This window comes from Astatotilapia calliptera, chromosome 14, assembly GCF_964374335.1.
Source record: "Astatotilapia calliptera chromosome 14, fAstCal68.1, whole genome shotgun sequence".
NCBI classification, from domain to species: Eukaryota; Metazoa; Chordata; class Actinopteri; order Cichliformes; family Cichlidae; genus Astatotilapia; species Astatotilapia calliptera.
Window position 1 is genome coordinate 1,486,906 of NC_137435.1, and position 10,595 is coordinate 1,497,500.

The 10,595-nt window shown below is 47.1% G+C and overlaps 1 protein-coding gene across 4 annotated transcripts in view; it reads right to left on the reverse strand.

Moving 5' to 3' along the window:
• exoc3l2b (exocyst complex component 3-like 2b) overlaps positions 1 to 10,595 on the reverse strand; it is a 37,928-nt gene that overhangs the window by 24,549 nt on the left and 2,784 nt on the right. For 2 of the 4 annotated variants that reach the window (XR_003274481.2, XM_026193087.2), the window contains exon 1: positions 5,473 to 5,629. The exons of the other annotated variants lie outside the window; for them this stretch is intronic. The gene's annotated coding sequence lies outside the window, so the exon portion shown is untranslated. Of the gene's footprint in view, positions 1 to 5,472; positions 5,630 to 10,595 lie in introns of those variants that run through there. 4 annotated transcript variants of the gene reach the window in all.

A 10,595-nucleotide genomic window follows, 5' to 3' on the forward strand; every position in this document is an offset into this window, starting at 1 on the left:
GGACATTTTTCTGAACAGCTGCTTTCTCTCACAGACGATGCTGAGCTGACAGTTTTTCCTTAATGGGAGACAGATGCAGTGTGGGTAACCGTGACCTCATATCAGAGCAGTTATATTATGTGACGGTAATTCGATAATCGTCCCGAGCGGTGTCCTGGAGTTTCAGAGCGATCTGTGGAGCGCTGGCTTGTTTTTCTGTCCTCTGCCTGCAGGCTAACCTGTGCAGCCTGTTCTTATTATCGCTGCAGCTGCAGCTCAGAGTGCACGCCGGCCTCGCTGTGTCCCGACTGTTAAACAGCTTCCTGCTGAGGAGGGCAGCACGTGCGCGCAGGAAGAGGAACCGAATTCAGACAAATTCCATCGATTTATTTATTATTACTTTTGTGAGCTACATGATAATAACCCACCCGTACACACACGCAATCCTGGACTTTAAAACTGTGAAGTAATGACCGTGGCTCAGCCCCGCCCAGCCGGTCTGAGCTGGGTTTGACTTTGGAGCCATAAAGTTCTTTTTATCAGAGCAGCCCGGCTCAAAAACACACACGATGGAATATTTACACCAGAGCCTGCTTCATGAAGCTGCTTCTACGTGTGGAGATGAAGGAAAAGGTGGAGACGAAATGTTGAAAAAGACGTCACAGTTCCCAAAACCTGTGTGTGCGAAAAGGTGGCTGTGGAGAGCTGACCGTGTAATGATGACTGTACTCAGCACAGCTTCATGTCCCACAGCATGAAGGAAAAGTACTGCACACACACACACACACACACACACACACACACACACAGACACACAGACACACACACACACACACACACACACACACACACACACACAGACACACACACACACAGACACACACACACACAGACACACAGACACACACACACACACACAGACACACACACACACAGACAGACACACACACACACACACAGACACACACACACACACACAGACACACAGACACACACACACACACACACAGACACACAGACACACACACACACACACACACACAGACACACACACACACACACACACACACACAGACACACACACACACACACACACACACACACACACAGACACACACACAGACACACACACACACAGACACACACACACACACACACACACACAGACACACACACACACACACACACAGACACACACACACAGACACACACACACACACAGACACACACACACACACACACACACAGGTAACAATGGTTTAAAAAGGCTTTTTCAAGCCTTTCATTCACCAAACTAAACGGAGCAGGATGCTAAAAACATGCATCAGCGATGTTACGGTTGCAGCTTCTGACTAAAAGCAGGATGCAGCAGCCCGATGGAGGGTCTGGAGGCAGACCTGAGCATATTTGGATGAGCAGGTGGAGCGTCGAGTTGTTTTTATCGCACATAAAGTAGCGGCGAGTCGCGCGTCTCTGCAAACGAGTGCAGTTTGTAACGTTTCTGTCTGCTTGGTTTCAAAGAACTCAAACTCTAAAACAGAGCAGTTAATAAAGGGATTGGTGTCAGTGTGACCACAGCTGGTCATTAATGCAAAGTAAGAGCAAGAACTGAACCAAATCACTAGTAACTCACTAAGGTAGCGGCTAAAGCGCCTCCAGCTGTCCAGATGTTCTGTCACCAAACTGATGCTCAGACTTCAACTAATATTTTTTTTAATCCACCATCCATGATTAATGTACTAGTCCTATCGCTCTTATTTTGAAAGCTTGGACCTTCCTGTGTTGTGCTTCTCATCTCACTCACAGCTGCTTTTCAAACGTTTTCATTTTTTTTGTTCTTTTACATCTGGAAAGCAGCTTTTTATTTTGCTGCTGCACCAAACTGAGAAGGTTTCCAGGACGACAGCTGGTCAGAGCTCGAAGCTGTAATAAACGCAGAAATCTCTGATCCTCTGGACAGCTGCTGGAGGCTGAATGAAAACTCTGAGATGAATGTGAGTGTGTTGGCCAAATCTTCTGAAAGGTGGAAGATTTTGTCATGCCAGACTGAATCTGACACCTGAGACACCTGAGCCCACATCATCAGCACTTTTATCTACAGATGGCTGTTGTGCAACCTGTGTGAGAGATCTGAGTTCAGATCAGGATCAGCTCTGTCATGTTTAACAGGGTCACGGATCCACAGAAAACGACATCTAAAAGCTGGAAAACTGTAGAGAAGCTTTGAACTGGATGCTTATTCGTGTTTACTTCCTGTTTTGGTTTGACCTTCGTGTCTTCTAGAAGTCACAGTCTTAAATCTGAATCCCTGTTAATATTTGTTTCTTTTATATGTTTTTAATCAGCTCGTGGCGATAAAGCACGAATCAGCTTTTATGGCTGCGCTCCGGCGAATCAGATCGAAGCAGAAAGTCTCAAACTCTGGTTTTACTTTGGCAATCACCCCCTCCCTCCCCCCCAACATCATGTTACCCAACAGCCTGCGTGGAGCCAAATCCATCATCCTTTAACTCAGTTTCCCAGACGTTTTTCTCCGGCTCGTGTGCAGACTTGATGCTGCGGGAGCTGCGCTGATTGGACCGCTCAGGTTTAAGTTTATTAAGGTCAAAGTTGAATGAGCGCTCAGCGAAGGTGTGCCTGTGCTGCTGATGACCAATAAAACGTCCACGGGCCAGCATCTAACCCGTCAGTCTGTTTGCACATGCCTGAATTCCCATAGTTCTGGTTTATGGTCACAGCTCACTGTGTCCTCATGAGTCAACAGCTGAAGGGTTAGCACTCAGCTGGATCAGTGGGGTGAAAGCTACGCTCTGATTGGTTGTTATGTCGTTAGACGACAGCACTTCCTCTTAAAGCACTTATTTGTTTAATTGTTACGGGTCAGGTGAAGGACGGTCAGCAGGTAACGCTGAGCTGCTTCCACGTTTGAAACTTTGTGGACTTTTTAAACCAGCTCCAACCTTAGCTAAATATCCAGGTCCGAACCACAATGTACGTATTAACAGGTAGCAGCAGGAGTGGGTTAGCAGCTGGTTACCATTACATGGTCTGGTTATCTGGTTAACCACCAACTGCTTCAGTTCATCCAGACGAACGTCCACAGGTAACAGCAAACGCCTTTTAAAGCACACGATCAAACCTCCTGACAGCAAAACAACCAATCACAGCAACAGCCAGTTAAAAGCATGAATGTAGGCTAATGTCCTGAAACTGAACAGCTCCGAATCAGAAATAATCACCATCAAAATCCATCACAGGGTCCCTGTATCCTTCTCTCACGCCCACCTGCAGAAACACTCGCTTAACCAGCAGCCTCCTCACTGGGAGGCAACCAGCTCGAGATCCTTTGCTGGTGGAGCAAGAGTGTTGCGGTTTCCTCTGATGTTTCTCGCCCTGATCCCTCGTTACCGAGGTCCTCGAATACTGTTCCAACAGCCGGAGCTGCAGGTGACCTTTCCGCCTTGCGAGACGGACGTTAGGGTGAAAAACACTCACTGGTCTGAGCCTGAGAACCAGAACCCACCCAAGCTGACCTGACACTGAACACAACTGTCACAATGCCATCAGACGTGCTGCAGTATCAGTGGAAACAAATCTGCACATCTGCCTGCACAGAGCAGATGAGGAGGACAGGAAGCCAGACACATAATGAATTTTCAAAATAAAAGAACCTTGTTTTCAAAGATGTGCAAAAGATGGAACACAGGTATGTGTTCCTGCGCCCTCCTCCACCTGCACTCCAGCTGTCTGAGTCACATTTAAAAGAAATACCTGGAAAGGAAGCGTCTTAAGTTCCATATCTGCCTGTTGGGTTAATGAATAATCACGTCAAATAACGGACGTTGCAATACCGACCAAATCACTGTGATTAGGCTGTTTGCCACAACTGAGCAGCTTTAATATACGCGGCGATAAACTTTATCAGACGTCCGGAGAGCTGGCGCGCTTTCAGGCTTGGTCTTCACGTTTTTTATTACTTTGTTTTACTCGACGTTTGGCTGTGAGCAAAAAACTACTCGGTTAAGATCGCAGCTTGGAGTCATCAGCAGGCTATCAGCAGTTTGGATGCCCGACAGTAGGGAGGTCAAAGGTCAAAACAGTTCCTCTGCAGGGCAGAAGGGCTCGCACAGAAACTGAAGTTCATAGATCTGTCATATCTGCTTTGTTTTTGCACATGGCTCAACAGGAAGTTAAAATGTGACAGTCAGCAGCGGGGGAGGAGCGTCCATGTTTCCATCACAGTGGACAGTTTCTTAATGCTTCATTAAAAGCCTGCAGCGTTTCAGCCTCTGAAACAACTGAGCTGAATAAAGATGAGGAGGAGGAGGAGGAGGAGGGAGGTGAAGCAACGATAAAAGAAAGGTGTGAAGGACAAATAAAGACAAAGCCTGGACTTTGATCAGTCTGCATTCTTCTGTTTGTTTGCAGCACTAATGGGAAAAAGCAGGAACGTGCTGCGTTCACTGACTTCTGAGTTTGCGGGGCTTCAGCCTGTATCCTCTGACACTGCTGGGCTCTGTCGTCATGGTGACGCCGTGTGATCACGCTGCTCTGTACCTGTCGCTGTTTGACTTCACCTTGTTTGTACTGAAAATAAACGCTGTTGCAGGTTTAAACAGAGTCCTCTGTAATCAGCACAGATGCAAATCTTTGTTCAGCAGGGTCGGTGTAACTGCTCTAAACACTAACTTCTCCACAGGCGTCACCGAGAGGGGCAACCCCTGATATGGTCATCCGTGGGCACACCTGCAGGAGAGAGTCAATAAGAAGCTGGCTTCAAAGGACCCGTGGTTGTAATGGGAGGGGCTAAAACTAAAACAGGTGGTTTCGGACAAAGGTTAAGAAATAGAAGGATTATTCTGAACTCTGAATCATGCAAAGCTGCTCTAAAGAAATCAAAGAATTTTTAAAAACACATGTAAGGAGGAGCAGAAGCCTCAGGCCAATCAGAGAGCAGCACGGAAAAGTCCCCCAGTGAGCTGTACAACACCCACGGAGACATCAGGAGGCTCACGTGGACCTGTGATCTGCAGCAATCTTTCACCTGCACTCAGTTAATCAGTGACGTTTCCTGCCACGGTCACACCTGCTACCTCAGACTGTGGACTGCAGCTTCAGGACTCAGAGGGAGCTGTAGTGCAGCAGAAACACCTCTGACCTCAGCTGACCTCTAAAGAAGCAGACTCACAAGCTGCCAGGAACCGTCAATAATGGGCCGCACGTACATTTACTGCAAATACCCACAAATCCAGTTTCAGCTAAAAGTCTTTGCTTTTCACTTTTACGGCTGCCAAGTACAAAGTGTCACTTCCTGTCTTTTCTAATATCACTGATCGATCCGAATAAATTAAATCCAATCTTCACTTTAAATTCAGTCATGTTTAGTTTCTGCTCAAAACCCCGAAAACTTTCACTTCTCTGCATCTGAAATCATTCTAACAGATAATAAACTCTCCGTGTCCGCTGCTCCATCAGCGGGTGTTCGTTACTCACAGCGCGGGGACATGGTGGCGGAGCGGCGGGTCACACTGTCACCAGGAGCCGGGCTGAGGCGTCCAGGAGCCGGACACCGGGCGAAGAGACAGCGCAGAAAAGCTCGACTCACTCTGAGGAGAAAGCTGCGGCTCTGGGACTGAAGACGCACAGAGGAGGAGGGGGTGCTGCCTTCAGGCACGGCCGGAAATTTCGCAATCGCAACGGGAGCTGCGCAGTGATAGGTCAGAGACCGCTGACGCTTTATCGCTGTGATAATATCATATATGACGTGTGTCACACACACAAGTCTAATGAATCCATGAAAACAAACTGACTTTGTTATTATAATTGCTGTTGTTATGATGATGATGAAGATGATGATGGTCGGGTGCTGCGGGTCATAAACACTGTGCTGACGTCACAGTTGGCACACAAACCAACACTGTTCATTTCAGCGATCAGACTCGCCGGTGACTCGGCGGCGTCCCGCTGATGTGCGACCATCAGCACTTTCATCCCGCTCACCGCAGGCTCAACAACAGCGTAACAAAGAGGCCAAGAATGCAGCACGGGGGGGTGGGTGGGGGGGTTACAGGAACTGAATATTTAGTCCGAAATACTGAATAATTGTATTAAACTGGAGTTTTGAAGCACGTATGCAGCCCTGGTCCTGTTTATTATGTGACAAGATAAAACTATAAGAATTTAAACATGATCTCAGGATTGTTTTACAAAGTGGAAAAAAACATTTAGACCTGATTTAAACAAACTGTTCACATCTGTAACTAAAGTAAATATATGGCATTACTGTATCAGAATTTCTGATTTATTAAAGTGCAAATATCTTTAATTCAGCATTTTCTAATTATTTTAATGACTTATTGTTCAGTAGCTCGGTCTATAATAATGCAGGTCAAACAGTCAACAGTCTGTTTGACCTGCTCCCCTCAGGCAGGAGGCTCCGGTCCATTCGCACCAGAACCTCTCGCCATAAGAACAGTTTCTTCCCCTCTGCTGTTGGACACATGAACAATAACCATATGACTGTTCCCACCACTAACACATGACCCTACGCTGTGTTCACTGCATCATTCCATGTTTGGCACTGATCACCACCTGCACTCATGCACATATCTTTCCACGTAGCACTCTTAATTCTTATTCTCATGTATATATCTCATGTATATCTCATGCACATATCTTTCCACGTAGCACTTTTAATTCTTATCCCTACTTTTATTTTTTTCCATGTCTATTTAAGTGCTATTTATGACAGCATGTTTGCACTGAAGCACCGCAGCAATTTCCTAATGTTGTAAACCTGCTCAACATTTGGCAATAAACCCCATTCTGATTCTGATTCTGATTCTGATGTAATTGTTTTGCCAAATAATAAGCAACAAAAGCTCCACGAGGTGCAGTGATTATACTCAGGACATGCAGGAAACGCTGTAAGTATAACATGGAAATACTAAATGAGGTACAAGTACATTAAACCTGAGCAAAGTACTCAGTTACATTCCTGCAGGTCCTATCCTCGCTCTCATCCTGTGGTATCACGATTCAGTGGGGGCGGTGCCACCCCCTGCCCCCCTCCTATCCGCGCCCCTGTGGCTGAGGAGAACTGTCGATACCTTTTAAATTCATGCTGGAACTTTTGTTTTTTGTCAGATGTGATGTTTTTCCCCCTGGCCCTCCGTAGATTTGTATTTTGTGTTCCTGATCTGGTGGATTTGTTGCCCCAAACACATTAATCACCGGTTTGCTCCGTGTGTGCTGCTGCGTTTCTCTCCCGTGTTTGTTTTGGGGCATTGGAGACTTTTCACAGCAGCAGAGACAGACGGGAAGCACCAGAGAGTCCTCGGACTCAGCCCAGCGGGCTGAAATCACCTTCACCTCAGGACCGACACACAGAGCGATCCGCTCGAGGCCACTCCCCCCTCAGGTCTGCCTAAAGTCACACTCTGACTTTCACTCTCAAAGTCACGCTGCCTCCTCACAGAAAACGGTCACTTTTCATTCAGCAGCAACAAAATCACACTGTGTGTGCGTGTGTGTGTGTGTGTGTGTGTGTGTGCGTGTGCGTGCGTGCGTGCGTGTACACTGTTCATCAGTTGCTTCAGTAAAGCACGGATATGTGATCAGTTCCTGTCCTGCTGCAGATGAAAGCTGCTGATGAGACTCTCACGCGCTTGGAAAAGATGCTTTGAGGTTGTAGCTCCTGAACTCTGAAACCGCCGCCCTCAGCCAATCAGGTCGGCTCTGGTTTGTTTTAAACGTTAGCTTGTCTTGATTTTTAGGCCATGATTGGCCACAGCTGAAGCATGAACGTAAGACTGTGCGTCTGCTGGAACACACTGATCTTTAATACATGTGAAGCGTGTTGTGACAGTCTTATTAGTCTCATTAGTGCAACTGCTGTTTGTACTTTCTCACCTCATACTAGCAGGAAAACCTTTGACTGTTTACTCCACAAACCCCCCTTCAGGTTTTAGCTTTGTGTCTAAATCTGTGTGTCTGGTGCAGTTTTATCAGGATATTTGTTAAATAAATGACTGAGAGCAGTCTCCCCCCACGCCTCCAGTCTGACAGGGACACCACCAGCTCCACTGTGCAGCTTACAGATCAGGTCAACCTCAGCTGCTGGAACAGCACAGCGAGTATATACGCATGAGCACAGGTGGAGAGAAACACCAACACTCAGCTTTTCATGTCTAATTCAACAGCATACACACTCACTTCCTGTCTTACTCTTTCTTTGTTGGACTTTTCCTTTGTTCTTTCTGTTTTTCACTAAACCAAGAACGCGAGAGCTAAAGTTAGACCTCAAGGGAAAGTCTGAAGTCTGCAGGAAGCAAATGGAAGTCAGTGTAATGTCCTCTGAAGTGTGTGTGTGTACGTGTTTAGACATCTTTGTGAGGACCAGAAATTGACATGCTACTATACTTGTGGGGACCAAAAGTCACTTATGAGGACAAAGTGTCCGTCCCCACGAGTTTGAAGGTAATGTTTGAGGCTCAAGGTGTGGCTTAGTGTCAGGGTTACAGTTAGGTTATGGTTATGGTGAGCATGTAGGGGAAGCACTATGTCGATGAGAGGTCCCCGCTAATATATGAAAACGAGTGTGTGTGTGTTACATTCCTGGCTGGGAGTCATCCATCAGCTGGTAAACACCTCACAAAAGAGGTCTCACAGTACTCATTAACTGCTTTCAACACAAGTCAAAGCAAACACACACACACACTGACCCCGGTGACCTTGCCCTCACTCACAGATGACCTTTCACCGCATTCTCCATGATTTCCTCACTTCTGATCAACACATTCTGGATCAGTCGTTCCTTTTTTTCCCCTTGTTTCATTTTCCTGAAACGACTCGCTCCAGCAAAGAAGCTCAGTTTTCCGAGGCACCTGGAACGCATCATGGGAGGAGAAAGTCCGCGTGTTTTATGAGGTGATAACGGTTTGGGTTAAACGTTGTTTCACACCCAGCTGACGTCGACAAGCCGCACAAATGTGGAATAAATAATTATAAACAGAACAAGAACGTGGCTCCAGTTTTCGGCCAAATGCACCGGATTCATCTGACCTGGGATCAGTTTTGAAGGAGCATTGGTCCAGAGGAGATGAGGCTGTTTCTCCATCGTGGTCACATGTGGCTTCTTCTCTGCATGATGGAGCTGTAACCTCCACGCTGGTTTCTGGAAGTGTTCCTGAGCGTGTGCAGTTATCCTCCTGGATCCTTTAATGATGATGACATGTGCTGTCAATGATCAATCACAGATGTTCACAGATGTTTGAGGGTCGATGAATACCCGATTAACCTCCTTAGTGCTTCTTTTTGGTAACTCTTACGTCTCCGACCTTTAAAACTGTGTGAGTCCTTTATCTGATCAAACTGCAGCTCAGCATCAGTCCTTCTCTCTGATCTCAGATCAGCTGGCTGCTCTGTGATGGCCTCCACAGCGTCGTGGAAGAATCGCAGACACGGCGAGGGGGAGGAGCTCCATCAGGGGAGTGGGAACTTAAATCTGAGCAGAGAGCGAGGATCACCCATCCCACCGTGAGGAGGAGCACGGGGTGGTCAGCACTGCTGCCACTAGAAGGTTGTGGGTTTGAATCCACTGGCTGGCTGGGTTCTCCTGTGGCTTCCTCCCACAGTCATGCGTGGGCTTGGGCTAACGGGCTGTGGGTGTGGGTGTGAGTGGTTGTCTGTCTCTCTGTGTTAGCCCTGAGAGTCACCTGTCCCCCCCACCACCCTGGATCAGCTGCAGATAAGAACCTGGCTGAGATGGTTCATGTTTGTGTTAAATGTCATACGTGAGTGTTGATCATCTTCACTGTGGACGAATCTTTGGATGCAAGTTTCATGAGAGAAAATCCCAGAGACAAAGAGCTCGATGACTCAAACAGATACGTCTCAGCTTGTTCCAGATCTGCGCCGGACTCTCCAAAATTTCACACCAGCGTTGTGAAACGGTCAATGTGAAGGGAAAGCTGCGCAGCCGAGTCAGCAGCTGCAGATTTAATAAAAGAGCTGGTTTCAGGTCAGTGGGGCACAAAGAGAGAAGTCCGTACAGTCAGTGTGGTTTTGTTTTTGCTGCTGCTGTTTCTTCCAGTTTCACCGGCCAAGGAGTCGAGAATCGAAACTCTTCCACAAAAATGGCAACGATTTCACAAGCCCAGTGTCAGCGTGTGCTGCTGTGACCTTCAGGTGTTTAATGCAGCTTAGATCTGAACGGTAAATCAGCCAAAACAAGTCACGTCACATCAGCATTGGGCTACTTTTAAGAACCAGACAATCAGCAGGCTCGTTCACAGAGAACGTTCCAGAATAATACAGGAAACTCAGTTTGACCACCTTCAACCGGCCACTGCAATAAAGTACGTTTTTTATGCTTGATCCAGAAGGACGCATCAACCTCAGCCTGCAAATCTGAATCCGAGTCACTGAAACTGCAGTTCCTCCAACGTCCACCAGAGGTCGCCCCCCAAAGCAACTCACTCCCCGCACATTCATGTGAAAAACAAAGTTTCCACAGACTGCAGTAGGGCTGGGTGTCGTCACTGATTCTAGAATCGATTCGATTCAATTGGATTTGAATCTGGGAAATTTTGCCTCAGACAGTCAGAAATATTATT